The 12,650-nt window shown below is 44.8% G+C and overlaps 1 long non-coding RNA gene and 2 other non-coding genes across 6 annotated transcripts in view; 2 read left to right on the top strand and 1 right to left on the bottom strand.

Moving 5' to 3' along the window:
* Positions 1–285: 285 nt before the first annotated feature.
* The window catches only part of LOC131911378 (uncharacterized), a 13,245-nt gene continuing 880 nt past the window's right edge, over positions 286–12,650 (top strand). Inside the window, exons 1-2 of one of the 4 annotated variants that reach the window (XR_009379351.1) lie at positions 7,943–10,747; positions 11,821–12,069. This is a non-coding gene — a long non-coding RNA (uncharacterized LOC131911378). The other 3 variants (XR_009379349.1, XR_009379348.1, XR_009379350.1) reach the window with 3 other exon arrangements.
* On the bottom strand, positions 6,733–6,804 carry Trnae-cuc (transfer RNA glutamic acid (anticodon CUC)). The gene has a single exon. It is a non-coding gene; the product is annotated as a tRNA-Glu (tRNA).
* Positions 7,305–7,377, top strand: Trnaf-gaa (transfer RNA phenylalanine (anticodon GAA)). Its single transcript has one exon. It is a non-coding gene; the product is annotated as a tRNA-Phe (tRNA).

Below are 12,650 nucleotides of genomic sequence, written 5' to 3'. Positions count from 1 at the left end.
TTGGGGTTACTTCAGGAGGGGTGCTGGCTTCTGGAGGAGGCACATTGTCTTGGTTGTTCACATTTATAGTTCTCCTTTGGGATCTAGGCATCTGGAGTTATAACATTTGAAGTGCTTCTAGTGTAGATATCTGGTCTCCCTTTTGTCCATTCTTTGCTTACTGTTTGCTACTCTGGGTCCTAGCCAAGTGTGGTGGCTGTGAGGTCCCTGAGTCCCAGCCAAGTTTTCTGGCTGTGGTGTCCCTGGTAACAGAAGGTCCTGCAGGTCAGTGAGGTGTCACAAAGGAATGGAGATGGGCTAGACAGTAAGGCTGGAAGGGGCAACAGGAAGAACTGGGGGACTCTGGGACAGCACCAATAGGCAGAGACCCAGGGGATGAGGTGAGCCAATATAAACTGTTATAAAAACATGACAACATCTGGGGAGAAGGAATACTCACTGCTATCCACTGGTATATCTCATCATTCAGTCCGAGCAAACGAGTAAAACCAAGAGAAGAAAAGGGACATGGGCCAGCCAGGTGTGGTTGTGCACACCTGTAATATCAACACTCAGGAGACTGAGGCAGAATTGCTGCAAGTTCTAGGCTAGTCCAGGCTACTTAATGAATCTAGGCCAACCAGGGCTATAGTGTGACACTACAGTCTCAACTGCCAAAACAAAATACATCAAAAGGAAATCTGTGACCCTCGGCACATCAAGAAATGTGCATTTGGCTTTTGTCCCCAGTTTCTGGGGTGAGACCCATACCTTGTCGTTCCCTGGGTGGTGGGAGCCTCTTATTCTAATGCAGTGAGTCTCAGAGGCAAGAGCTTGCTACCTGAATGTCCAGGCCTTGGATAGAGCCCAGTTCTTTCAGCCCTACCCCTCAGCTATAGGGAAGTAGAAGATTCAGGAGTCTGAGTTAATAAAGTTATTGTGGCTAAGGGGATCAAATCTTTATAACAATCTCTAAATGAAGCACTCAGAGTTTCCAGACTGGAGAGTGAATTGAAGTGCTGAGAGGTCCATCCAAAGAGAGTAGTGCAGCTAAGTAGGACTGCCACCACATTCTGCCTCTTGCATTTGCTGTTCCTGGGTTGTTGGATCCTTTATATTGTCTGGTAAATATAAGTCAGTGAGTTTCTGAGCTCTATAGGGTATTCCAGCATGCCATCAGATCTGAGAAGGGCTGGTGGGGACCCTCCACTTATATCCAGTCAGCTAGAAACACAGAAGACCTGGAGTTTATCACTGACTTCTTGAGGCTGCTTCCTCAATCTCTGGGATGAGGATCAATGCCTACTGTGAGAGATGAATCCTTGAACATCCAGTTGCTACATATGGTGTAGACAAATTGATAAACACTCTTATTAAATAAAAAACATGGAGCCAGATATAGGGGTGAAAACCTGAGAGATCAGGGAAATAGGGAAAACCACAGCTAACCTTACCTCACCAACTCCACAGCTTCCAAAGACTACTTTCTGTCTACCCACACCTATATGCCTTTCTGTTCTGTTCTCTCAGTCACTCTCTCTGCCCAGCTATATCACTTCCTCTTCCTGTTTAGATCTGTCACTTTATCTGTCTGTACAGACCTCCAGACCTCCGTGGTTAACTAGTGTTGGAATTTAAGGAATGTGCCACCATGCCTGGCTCTGTTCCCAGTGTGGCCTTGAACTCACAGAGATCCAGACAGATCTCTGCCTGCAAAGTGATAGGATTACAGGCGTGTGCTGCCATTGCCCAAATTCTATATAGTGGCTGGCTTTTTCCTCTGATATCCAGGTAAGTTTAATTTTACTGGGAGACACAGTATATTGGGGGACATAATACATTACCACAACACGGTGAATCAAATTGTTGGTCAGTAAAAACTGCATAGAATACAAGCAGAAGCTGAGAGACAGGCAATTCACAATCAATAGGATGTCTGTGTGCTACTAGTGTTCTCCTGCACTGGTCAAATAGGGTTGCTGACAGGCAGGGAGGAAACCAGGGAGGTTGGGGAGGAGACCTGGGGGAAGGCCTGCCGGAGCTCCAGATTACACATGGAAGGAATACACAAGTGAGAACACTCAGATGTGGCAGTGTGGCCAAGTGGTCTAGAGTAGTGGATTAAGGTTTCAACCTCTTTAGGGATGTGGGTTTGAATCCCACCACTGCCAAGGGTTTTCCTCAACTGTGATGCTCTATAGATTCTTCACCCTGACACACAGTTAAAACACTTTTAATGGCCAGGTGTGGTGGCACAGGCCTCTGATCCCTGTACTTGCAGGCAAGTGGAGTTCTCGTGAGTTTGATGCCAGCCTAGTTTACAAGGTGAGTTCCCGGACAGCCAAGGCTACATAATGAGACCTGCTTCAAAAATATATAGATATATTATTTTGTATATTTTTATTTATTATTGTATACATTTAATATATTTGTTATATATTATAATTTTTAGGAGACAAATTGGTCCTGGAACTCACTAGCGTCTGACGACATGCAGAGAGGCAATCTTAGGGAGAGCGCCTACCTGTGTGGTGCCTTGTAATCACCTGACATTCCACATCCCCCAGCACCCAGACCTGAGCACTCTGGGTCCCATAACCCTGTGACTTGAGGGTGCTCTCTGCTCTGGCCAGTTCACTCCCCAGCTCAGGAAGTTAGCTCTTTCTGAGAGAGGCACCCCCTCACTGCCCCCTGCCAGTCATCCTTCTCCCAGTTTCAAAGTTACATTGAAGAAACTATAAAAGGAACCACACAGAAGGGCACTGCCATAGAGAATTCACAGGTTACCCGTTCCAGATGTACTCTGCTCAGAGTAAAGACGCTAGAACTAATATTAATGGCTAATGATAGCATAGGTTTATGTACTAGATGGAAAGTGGATTCCCAAATGGTTCCCATCAATTACTGTTGAAATGAACTACCTCATCCACTAATTTATGGTTAGCAAGATGGTGGTTTAAAGGAGAATGGCCCCCGTAGGGTCACAGGAATCCCATAGGTTCCAGTCAGTGGAACCGTTTGGGAAGGATTAGGAGATGAGAATTTGTTGCAGGAGGTGCATCACTCTTGTCATTGGGCATAGCCTCTCCTCTTCTCTCTCTCCCTGCCCTCCCCTTGTGCTTGTGGGTGGAGATAGGAACTCCCAGCTACTGCTCTGGTCTTTGCTTGCTGCCTTTATAGTCCCGGATTCTAATCCTCTGGAACCATAAGCCCCAAAGTAAATGCTTTCTTTCATTAGTTACCTCGTTCATAGTGTCTTATCACCGCAATAGAAACACAACTAAGGAAAGAAATATGTGCCATCAAAGCTTTTCAGCAGCTGTGTAACGGTGGCGAGTGGAATCTAGGGAGCTGAGGGTACACTGTTAACAAGGAAAATCCTCGGCAGTGGTGAGATTCTTCGCAGATACAAGCCTAAATCCAGCACCTTAGACAGCTTGGACACAGTACCATGTGAGTGTTTCGTCTTGTGTTTTCCCCTATGAGCAACTTTGAGCCCTTGAGGGCCCGGGTGCCACCACCACCCCATTTGACCAGTGCTGGAGAACACCGGTGGCCTCCATTCTCCTGATCACCCAGGAAGGAGAGGGAGGTGCGCAGATACCTCACACAACCTGTGAATCTGTGATCTGTGAGGTAGAAGCCGCTACATCCCACCCCACCCCACATCCCTGCGGAGTCTGAGGCCCAGCAGTTCCCTGAGAGATCTCACACAGAGGAATTCCCACCAAACTGTCCCCAGGCAAAAAGCCAAAGGCCGCTCACTTTGAAATGCCAGGATTCGAATGCTTTAAAGAACAGTTGCTGTTATGACATCATCTGTATTAGGAAAGTTCCGCCCTTCCCCCCACCTCTCCTATCCGCGTTCCTGGGGGAGGAGGGCAGTCAGTGAGTTTTTGCTCCTGATCCAGAAAAGTCTGAGTCAGTTAAAGGAGCCTAAATCACTCAGTCGGGGATTATATATATATATATATATATATATATATATATATATATATATATATATATATATGAAAAGGTGAGTTCTAACAGGAAAAAAGAATTCGGCACAGAAAATTCTTTCCAGTTGAGCTTCACGGGTATCCCCGCTTTGCCTTCACAAGGCCCTCTATAGGACTGACTGGCTCGGTGGCATCACATCGCTCGGCATCATTCTCAGCACTTGGTAGATGTTATTTCCTGGGGAAATTAAGATAATGACTAAGAGAGAAAAAAGGACTCCCTCCTGCGGAAGAGACGGTGGGGGGATTGTGGGAGCCCGAGGAGTCAAGGACACCACAGGAAAACCCACAGAGTCAACTATCCTGGGCTTGTAGTGGCTCCCAAAGACTGAGCTGACAAGCAGGGAGCCTGCATGGGACTGAGCTAGGCCCTCTGCATGTATGTGACAGTTGTGTAGCTTGGTCTTCTTGTGGGACTCCTAACACTGGGAGCGGGGACTGTCTCTGACTCTGGTGCCTGCTCTTGGGACCTTTTCCTCCTCCGGGTTGCCTCATCCAGTCTTCAATAGGAGAGGATAGATCAACTTGATCTATCAGGGCTGGTTGATATCCGTGGGAGGCCTGCCCTTTTCTAAAGAGAAATGGAGGAGGAGGAGGAGGAGGAGTGTAGGGGGGTGGGGGGCAAGAGGGGAGGAGGGAGGGGAAATCACAGTCGAAATGTAAAATAAATAATTAATTAAATAGACGAATGAATGAATGAACAGGGAAAAAAGAGAGAAAAGAAAGAAAAATGGATTCCCAAGAAAGCCAGAACAACACGGTTATCCACTTCTTTCCCCTGTCCGTTAATCCGAAGCCGTGTGTTTTCACCCGCTGTGTGACTCTGGGCTCTCTGCCTGACTGTCATCTCTTTTCTTCGTATCAAAGGTGATCTCTCTGCAATCAGCGCACTGGTATGCTTGCTTCTAAGGGCAAGGTTGCCGGGCTTCAAAGTTAACCTTGGACCGACCTGGAGCAAGGGCGCCCCCTGCTGGTGTTACTTGGTTTAATGCTGTATCAACTGCTTCTTAAAAACATCAATCCAGGGACTGATTTTCTCTCTAGTGTTTCCTTTTCTTCTTTTTTTTTTCTTTCTTTCTTCTTTCTTTCTTTCTTTCTTTCTTTCTTTCTTTCTTTCTTTCTTTCTTTCTTTCTTTCTTTCTTTCTTTCTTTCTTTCTTTCTTTTTCTTTTTTGTAAAGTAGACTACAAGTGAAAAATAAAGAAAGAAGACCCATCAGTTCAGTGATCAATGAACTAATGCCTGGTCTCTTTGGAAGAAACAACGCCACTGCCTGGGCTGCCTTTCACCTGGTCCTAGCCCAGTCAGGATCCTACAGCTGTCTCAAGTTGAATAGGAACGGCAAATATTGATTATGCAGTTACAAGTATGTTACCAGACTTTTATAACTAAGTTCTGGCCCCTAGAGTCTGGACAACAAACTATTATCAACCGCCTGTCTCACATGCCGGAGAGGATTGTGAAGAGCAGAGAGAGGACATTTAATCAAAGTGGCCACACTGGAAAACAGATGCCCCCACATCCATCATCAAAGGGCAAGCCGGAACTTTGTAAATACGCTGCATATTATGTACTATACATATGAAAGGAGGTTTGGGGGTATGCATAGCTGCCAGAACAGCTCAGACCATGCTCTCACTGTTCTCTCTCCTTTGCAAGGGATGTTGTAGACGTCATCGCTGAGGGGAGCAATCTGATCCCCTTTGAAATGCCCAGCCCACTCCGCGGGGTAGCCTCACAGTCAAGGATGGATCTCTCCTTTAGGGGTTAATGTCGTCCTGCGGCGATCTTCTCCGCCAGGTTCTCCGGTGCTTGGGATTAATTCAGGTCCCTCGCGGTAAGATGTCTTAGAATCCTAGTTAAATCGACGCACTGAGAATTCAGTGTACCCTCCCTTTAGACAAATGAATTTAAAACAAGTTCTCTTGCGCCAGTGGAACCGAGAAATTTTGAGGCCCTCCGCTTTTCACCCCGGAACTTCCCAGGCCGTGGGAAGCCCCGCGAGTTCCCACTTGTCTCCTTCACAAGCATCTTAAAGAGCGCTGTACGAACCCCAGCCAGCTCTCGCTGACCCGCCCTCTAGCGGGAGTTTTTAAATGCAAAAGCCCAGAGAGAGGTGGGGAGGAGGGAGGATTCCAGAGGGTTGAGTTCCGGGCTCAGCCCGCCACAGGCAGCTCGTAACTGCCTCTAACTCCAGCCTCTGCCGGCACGTGGTGCGAGGTGTGTGTGTGTGTGTGTGTGTGTGTGTGTGTGTGTGTGTGTGTGTGTGTGTGTGTGTGTACATACATACACACACACATATATATGTGTATATATATATATATATATATATACACACACTCAGGCACAAACACGACAAATAAATTTAATAAGATTTTTGTTTACATTTTAATACATGAGTGTTTTGCCTGTACGTATGTTAGTGTGCCACGTGGATGTCTGGTGCCAATGAGGCAAGAGGAGAGACCATTGGATCTCCTGGAAATGGAGTAACCGGCACTTGTGGGCTGACCCGTCGGTGCTGACAACTGAACCTACGTCCTCTGGCAAGAGCGTTGGGCTATCTCATCCTCGGTCTTCACAAGATGAAATAATTATTAGTAATTTTTTTTAAATGGTGACACTGCATCATTTGAAATTTTCAGTTGGAATACCCAAAATAAACCGAACACAAAGCAGAAACTCCCATATGAAAAAGAAATTTTTACTGTACAGTGTACAGCCTGTGTATGAGTGAACTGCAAAAGCAGTACTTCCCTGACCGGGAATCGAACCCGGGCCGCGGCGGTGAGAGCGCCGAATCCTAACCACTAGACCACCAGGGAAACTGGTAGGCTACTTGCTTGTAAGATATATGACCTGGATTCGCTACTGTGTTCCCTCTGACTTTTACCCAATTAACCAACTACAAATTCCAGCCAACGAAATTCAAAAGACACGAAAACGTATGGTCTGGACTGCTCCTTAAATGTATAAATTGACCCAGAATACATTATAGCATTTAACAAAAATCACAACTTTTTTGTTTAGACAGTGTCTCAGCCCTGAGCTGGAACTCTAGGAAGGCTAGTCCTGAACTCAAAGAGATCCTCCTGCCTCTGCCTCCCCAATGCTAGGTTTAAAGGCGTGCACCACCACTCCCTGCGCTAAGGCAAGTTTTAAAGATCAATTTAAATTGTCTCCTTACTTTTCTCTTCATAATACAATAAGATGTCGAACATCAAAATTCTTACTTAATCTTAGGTTCTCTCGTCGGTTTTGTCATAACGGCGGGGACCTAAATGATAAAGTCATTAGAACTTAGCGTGAAGCCACGCCGGGCGGGGCCGAAATAGCTCAGTTGGGAGAGCGTTAGACTGAAGATCTAAAGGTCCCTGGTTCGATCCCGGGTTTCGGCAACGCATACTAATATTTTCCTTAATAAAACCACTTCTGTATTCACCCATTTCTGTTTTGAGCTGCTCCTCATCTGTTTCTCCAACGCATCTGTTTCCTTCAACAAACCTACCTCTTCTTTATTCCCATTAAGTTGTCTCAAGAGTTGTAAGCCAAAGCCAACATGCAGTAAAGGTCTTTAGCAGATACTCCACAAGGCTCGCTCTTTATCGTATTCTCTGCCGGCTAATAATTCAAAGGGACCTACGATCCAAATAGATGAATACAGCATGCGATATTAGCGATCCTTCTCTTCCTCACTGGCCTTTCTATAGACTAGAAAATATCTACATCACCGTGTTTGGACCACATAACAGAGCCCGGGTTCTCATGTCTTACCGTGACCCATCAAGCCAGACTCGGCTGCCGGCTGCCATCCAGTCGTTTCCAGATGTTGTGGCTCTTTTCGGTGCTATGTTTAATTTTCATGGAATGAAAACCAATTGACAGTTGTTTCTTAAACAATCCTCCTTTGGACTTAGGACTCAACTGTCCTCCCATTTTTTTTTTTTCTGTTTTGTATGGTGATTCTATTTCATCACATTACTACTGTAACTTTTTAGAAATAGTTGCTTCTCGGGGCCTGCAGTTTGATTTTTAATTAATTTCTCTGCTTTTAAGTAATTTACATACATTTCCAAGAATAACATAAAGAGGTCCCTTTTCTGTTGCCCAGCTGCTTTCAGTGACAATACCTTGCAAAATTGTAGTCCAGTGTCACAGTCCTGATACTGACATTGATTAAAAAAAAACTAGATACAGACCATACCAGCACCACTGGAATTATAAGACTATAAATGCAAACACAAGAAAACTTCTTAAGCAGAGATGACCCATGCTTCCTTTAAAACAATAGGACTGGAGAGATGGCTCCCCCGTTAAAGACCTAAGGCTCACAATCAAAAAGACAAAAATAATAATTACGGCTGGTTGTGGTGGCAGCAGCATTGTGGAAGCAGGGGCAGGAATAGTATTTTTGTGAGTTCAAGGCCAGCCTGGTCTACGTAGTGAATGCGAGTCCAGCCAGAGCTACACAGTAAGACCGTGTCTCAAAAAAACAAAACGAAACAAATAATAATAACAACACCTTTCTGTCTGTTTTGTGCTACAGCAGGATATTCTGCAGCTTATATGACTGCTTCTAATACTGTTTCTGTGAACCACCTGTAATATGTAGGACATCCTTTTTTTTTTCATGTAGTGGCAAACTGAATTCAGTCTAAGATAAAATTTACAATGGTGTTCTCTCTCTCTCTCTCTCTCTCTCTCTCTCTCTCTCTCTCTCTCTCTCTCTCTCTCTCTCTCAATGACTGGTGATCAAAATCAGGACCCACAGTCACTGGGACAGGCCCTGCACACTGAGCTAATGCTCAGCCTCGTTTCTACTCTTACACAGCCTCAGAATTTTGCCTACAGACAGAGAAAGTGACATGGGTGAGGGCAGCAGGAGGATGATGGGCTGAAAAAGGAGGTGATGAAAATACCATAGCGAGACCCATTACTTTGTTTGCTGGTGTAAACATTTCATCTAAAACATGAACAACTCCAAAATGTTTCTTTCTCTTTTTCAGCATGTGAATTTTTGTCGTGATCTGTAAATAGGGTTTCACCAAACAAAATTTATGGAAGCCATGAACCGAGTTCCTTTCTGCCCTAGATCCCTTCCAACAGACCAGATTAGAATAGAGCCTCTTGTTGTATTAAGTAATCAAAATAAGCTTTGGAAAGGTCCAGATAAACAAGCGTAAAACACAGCAGTCACCAGTCAGAAGGGGCCCAGTCTGCCGGAGCCAGCGTGGGGAAGAGAAGCCACTGTTTTAATAAGAGGGGGAAGGAAACATGAATGGTCAGTCCTTTCTTGTTCCTTATTTCTACTTTATTGATCCTTTTACACTTATAAAACCTCCTCCCCCAATCCCTTCCCTGGAACACCTTTCAGTTTGACAGATGGCATACTGGCCAACTAGTAAAAATCGCTTTCATTTTTAAACTTTATTGAAAAACATAAATTTATAACTTACTCAAGTCCTTCCCCCTATATTAATTCCTCAACCTCTCCAAATTACAGAAGAACATTCCTCTTCTACTGCACTTTGGAAATGTGATTTACATCAGGCCAACGTTTTGACATCTTTGCTGTGACCAGTAACAATAAGTATCTTGTAGACTCATAACTAATGCTGTGTGCAAGCAATATAGACTCCGTCTTAGGGTGGGGCCACCATCTTAGACCACCTGCTGGACTCAGTTCCAGGAAGAACCTCAGGAATGTGCCATGACAACTCGAACAGATACAGGGCAGTATGCTCCTGCAGACATCCTGTCTGCAGTTTATGGCCCTTGAAGCTATCTAGATAATCCTGCTGAGCAGCCCAGATAATCCTGCTCAGCAAGTTGTGGTTCCCCTCCAAAAAGTCTAACCCAATGGTTTCAAATGTGGTTTCCCACCCAAAGTCTAGACCAATCGTTTCAAAAAATCACCTTGCCCCATATACCTTTTACCCAATCCCAAGTTGCCAAGCATGTAATTCCCAGCTTGCGTTTTTTTCCTATAAAAACTCTATACCTGGGCTCGAGGCTGCTGTGGTAGTTCCCTCCATCTGCTGTGCGGTGGCTCAGGTTTGAATCTGACGATAAAAGGACCCTTATGTTCTTGCATTGGAAACCTTGGTGGTCTCTGGGGGTTTCACAAGATGGGTACAACAGCTGCTATCTCCTGCCTTTCCCATAAGATCAAACATTGCATTCAGCATTTCTTTATCTTTAGAAAGCCTTTCTGTCCTGACTAAGCAAATCACACCCTGCGCAACAGCAAAGGGTGTGAGGACATCAAGTGTGTAAGTAATGTAAGATGGGCATGGTGTTATTTACCTCTACTCCCAGCACTCTGTGAGTTGGAGACTAGCCTGGTCTATACAGGGAGTTTTAGGTTAGCCAAGGATATGTACTGAAGCCCCGTCTCAATGCCACCACCACCACCCCAAAAAAAGTGAGTCTAAGGAAGATTTTTCTCACTTTCTGTAATAAGTTTAGAGTCTGAATGTAATTTATGAAAATTTCTATTTGTACAATATGAGTGAGTATTGACCAAGTATCAATAACCACTTGTCGAGTTTCTTGTACTGGATGCTACTTTCTTCGTCACTGGGACCAAATAGCTGAAGGAAGCAGCCTATGGAAAGAAGAGTCCGTTGTGGCTCACAGTCGTGGGGGCCGTCCCTTGTGCAGGGAGGCACAGATGTCGAATGTGAAGCCACTGGTCTCATCGAGGCCACAGCAAGAAGAAAAATGATGACTCCGGGTTTTCTCTTCGTATTCAGTCTACATTCAGGGGTAGGTGTTCCTTTGTCAGTTAAACGTCTCTGGAAAGGCAGACATGCCAGAGGTGTGTCATCTCAGGAGATTCTAACCCCATCAAGCTGACAAAGGAAATTAACTGACACATGAAGTTTTATTAAGTGTCCCTATTAATCGAGATGATGTTCAAGGCCATATTCCAAATGACAGTACTCAAGAGCTAGGGGAAGAATTTCTGTGACTTGATAGAGAGCAGAGTCAGAACAAGATCCACATTGCACACGACACTAAGATTTGCTGGGGTTTTCTCTCCCAAGGCTTCTAAGTTCTCAATCTAGATAGTCATCCAGGGACTATGTCCGGGTTGGTTTTGTTCCTTTGTCTGTTTGTTGACACAGGCTAGAGTTTCCTGGGAAGAAGAACGTGAACTGGGAAATGGTTTCCATCAGCTTGCCTATGGATAGGTCTGTAGGCCATTGTCTTGATTGGTGATGGTGTGGGAGGGCCTAACGCATTTTAGGTGGCACCACCCCTGAGCCGGTGGTGTTGGGGTGTAGAAGAAAGGCACTGAACAAGCCATAGGAAACAAGCCAGGAAGTAGCATTCCTCCACGGCCTCTGCTTCAGTTCCTGACTCCAGGTTTCTGCCTTGAGTTCCTGCCCTGACTTCCCTGGATGATGGACTACACATCTTTAGGATGAAATGAGCCCTTTTCTGCCCAAGCTACTTTCATGGTGTTGTCTATTACAACAACTGAAAGCTAACTAAGATAAGCCATAAAACAGCATTTTTTAATTTTTTTAAATTTTTGTCTATAATGCCCCATGTGCTTTTCAACTGAGCATTGGTACTGTTGGGAAATTTTTTACATCTGTTTTTTACTGTCCGACTCATAGCAGCCTTGTGAGTTTTAGTCTCGCTATGATGGCTCTTGTTGGCTGTTAACTTGACTAAATCTGGAATTAACTAAAACCCAAGCATCTGGATGAAATAATTTAAAGTGGGAAGACCCACTTATAATCTTTTGAGGTGGGAAGGTAGACCTTTAATCCAGATCTTTTGAGGTGGGAAGATCCACCTTTAATCAGGGCGGCACTTTGTGATGGCAGTTTATATAAAGGACACGGGAGAAGGAAGCTGGCCCTCTCTTGGACTGCTTGCTCTCACTAGCAAACCCATCCCTTCCCTGCTGTCAGAGCCTGCTTCTTAGGATTCCAGCTTACACTAAAGACCGACTGAGATATCCAGCCTTGTCGAACGAACAACCTACTGCATTCTTGGACTTTCCGTTGGTAGAGAGCCAATGTTGGACTAACTGGACCACAGCCTGTAAGCCACACTAATGAAGACTTCATTCTGTGAGTTCTGTTCCTCCAGAGAACTCTGACTAATACACTCCCTGTACACTTCTACATCTAAAGACTTCTTTCCCTGTGGTGCAGTTTGCTCTGTTTTGATAATCTATTCCACAATCCAGTTGTGTGTCCTTCAGTCCTTTTTTAAAATTGGACATCACTTAGAGTTTTCCAGTGATGTCTGGGTGGTGCTGGCATTTGCATGATAATCTTTCTCATTTTCATTATTCGAATTCTTGAAAAACATGGTCATGATAGTCACGGTGTTCAAAAACAAACTATCATAACCTTGATACAACCTAGCGACATCTCAGCAGTTAATCTACTTTTACTCGGGTGAAGATAGACCCAAACCACTCAGGACTGCACACTAACATTGCACACTGACGCCCCATGACTGGGTCACTTGCTACACTGGGATCCTACTATGAAACTCAGGGTCCTCAGAGACAACAAAATCAATTTGCTTTTCTGTCGCAGCGGGGACGTAATTTAAAAGGTTTCTGTCTTTTCTCTTACTTCCACACTTAACGCGGGAAACCACTCAACTGTTTACAAATCCCAGGGAGACACTAAAAATAGGA

The sequence above is a fragment of the Peromyscus eremicus genome, chromosome 5 (genome assembly GCF_949786415.1).
Source record: "Peromyscus eremicus chromosome 5, PerEre_H2_v1, whole genome shotgun sequence".
Lineage (NCBI taxonomy): Eukaryota > Metazoa > Chordata > Mammalia > Rodentia > Cricetidae > Peromyscus > Peromyscus eremicus.
This window is presented reverse-complemented; position numbering and strand designations above follow the sequence as displayed.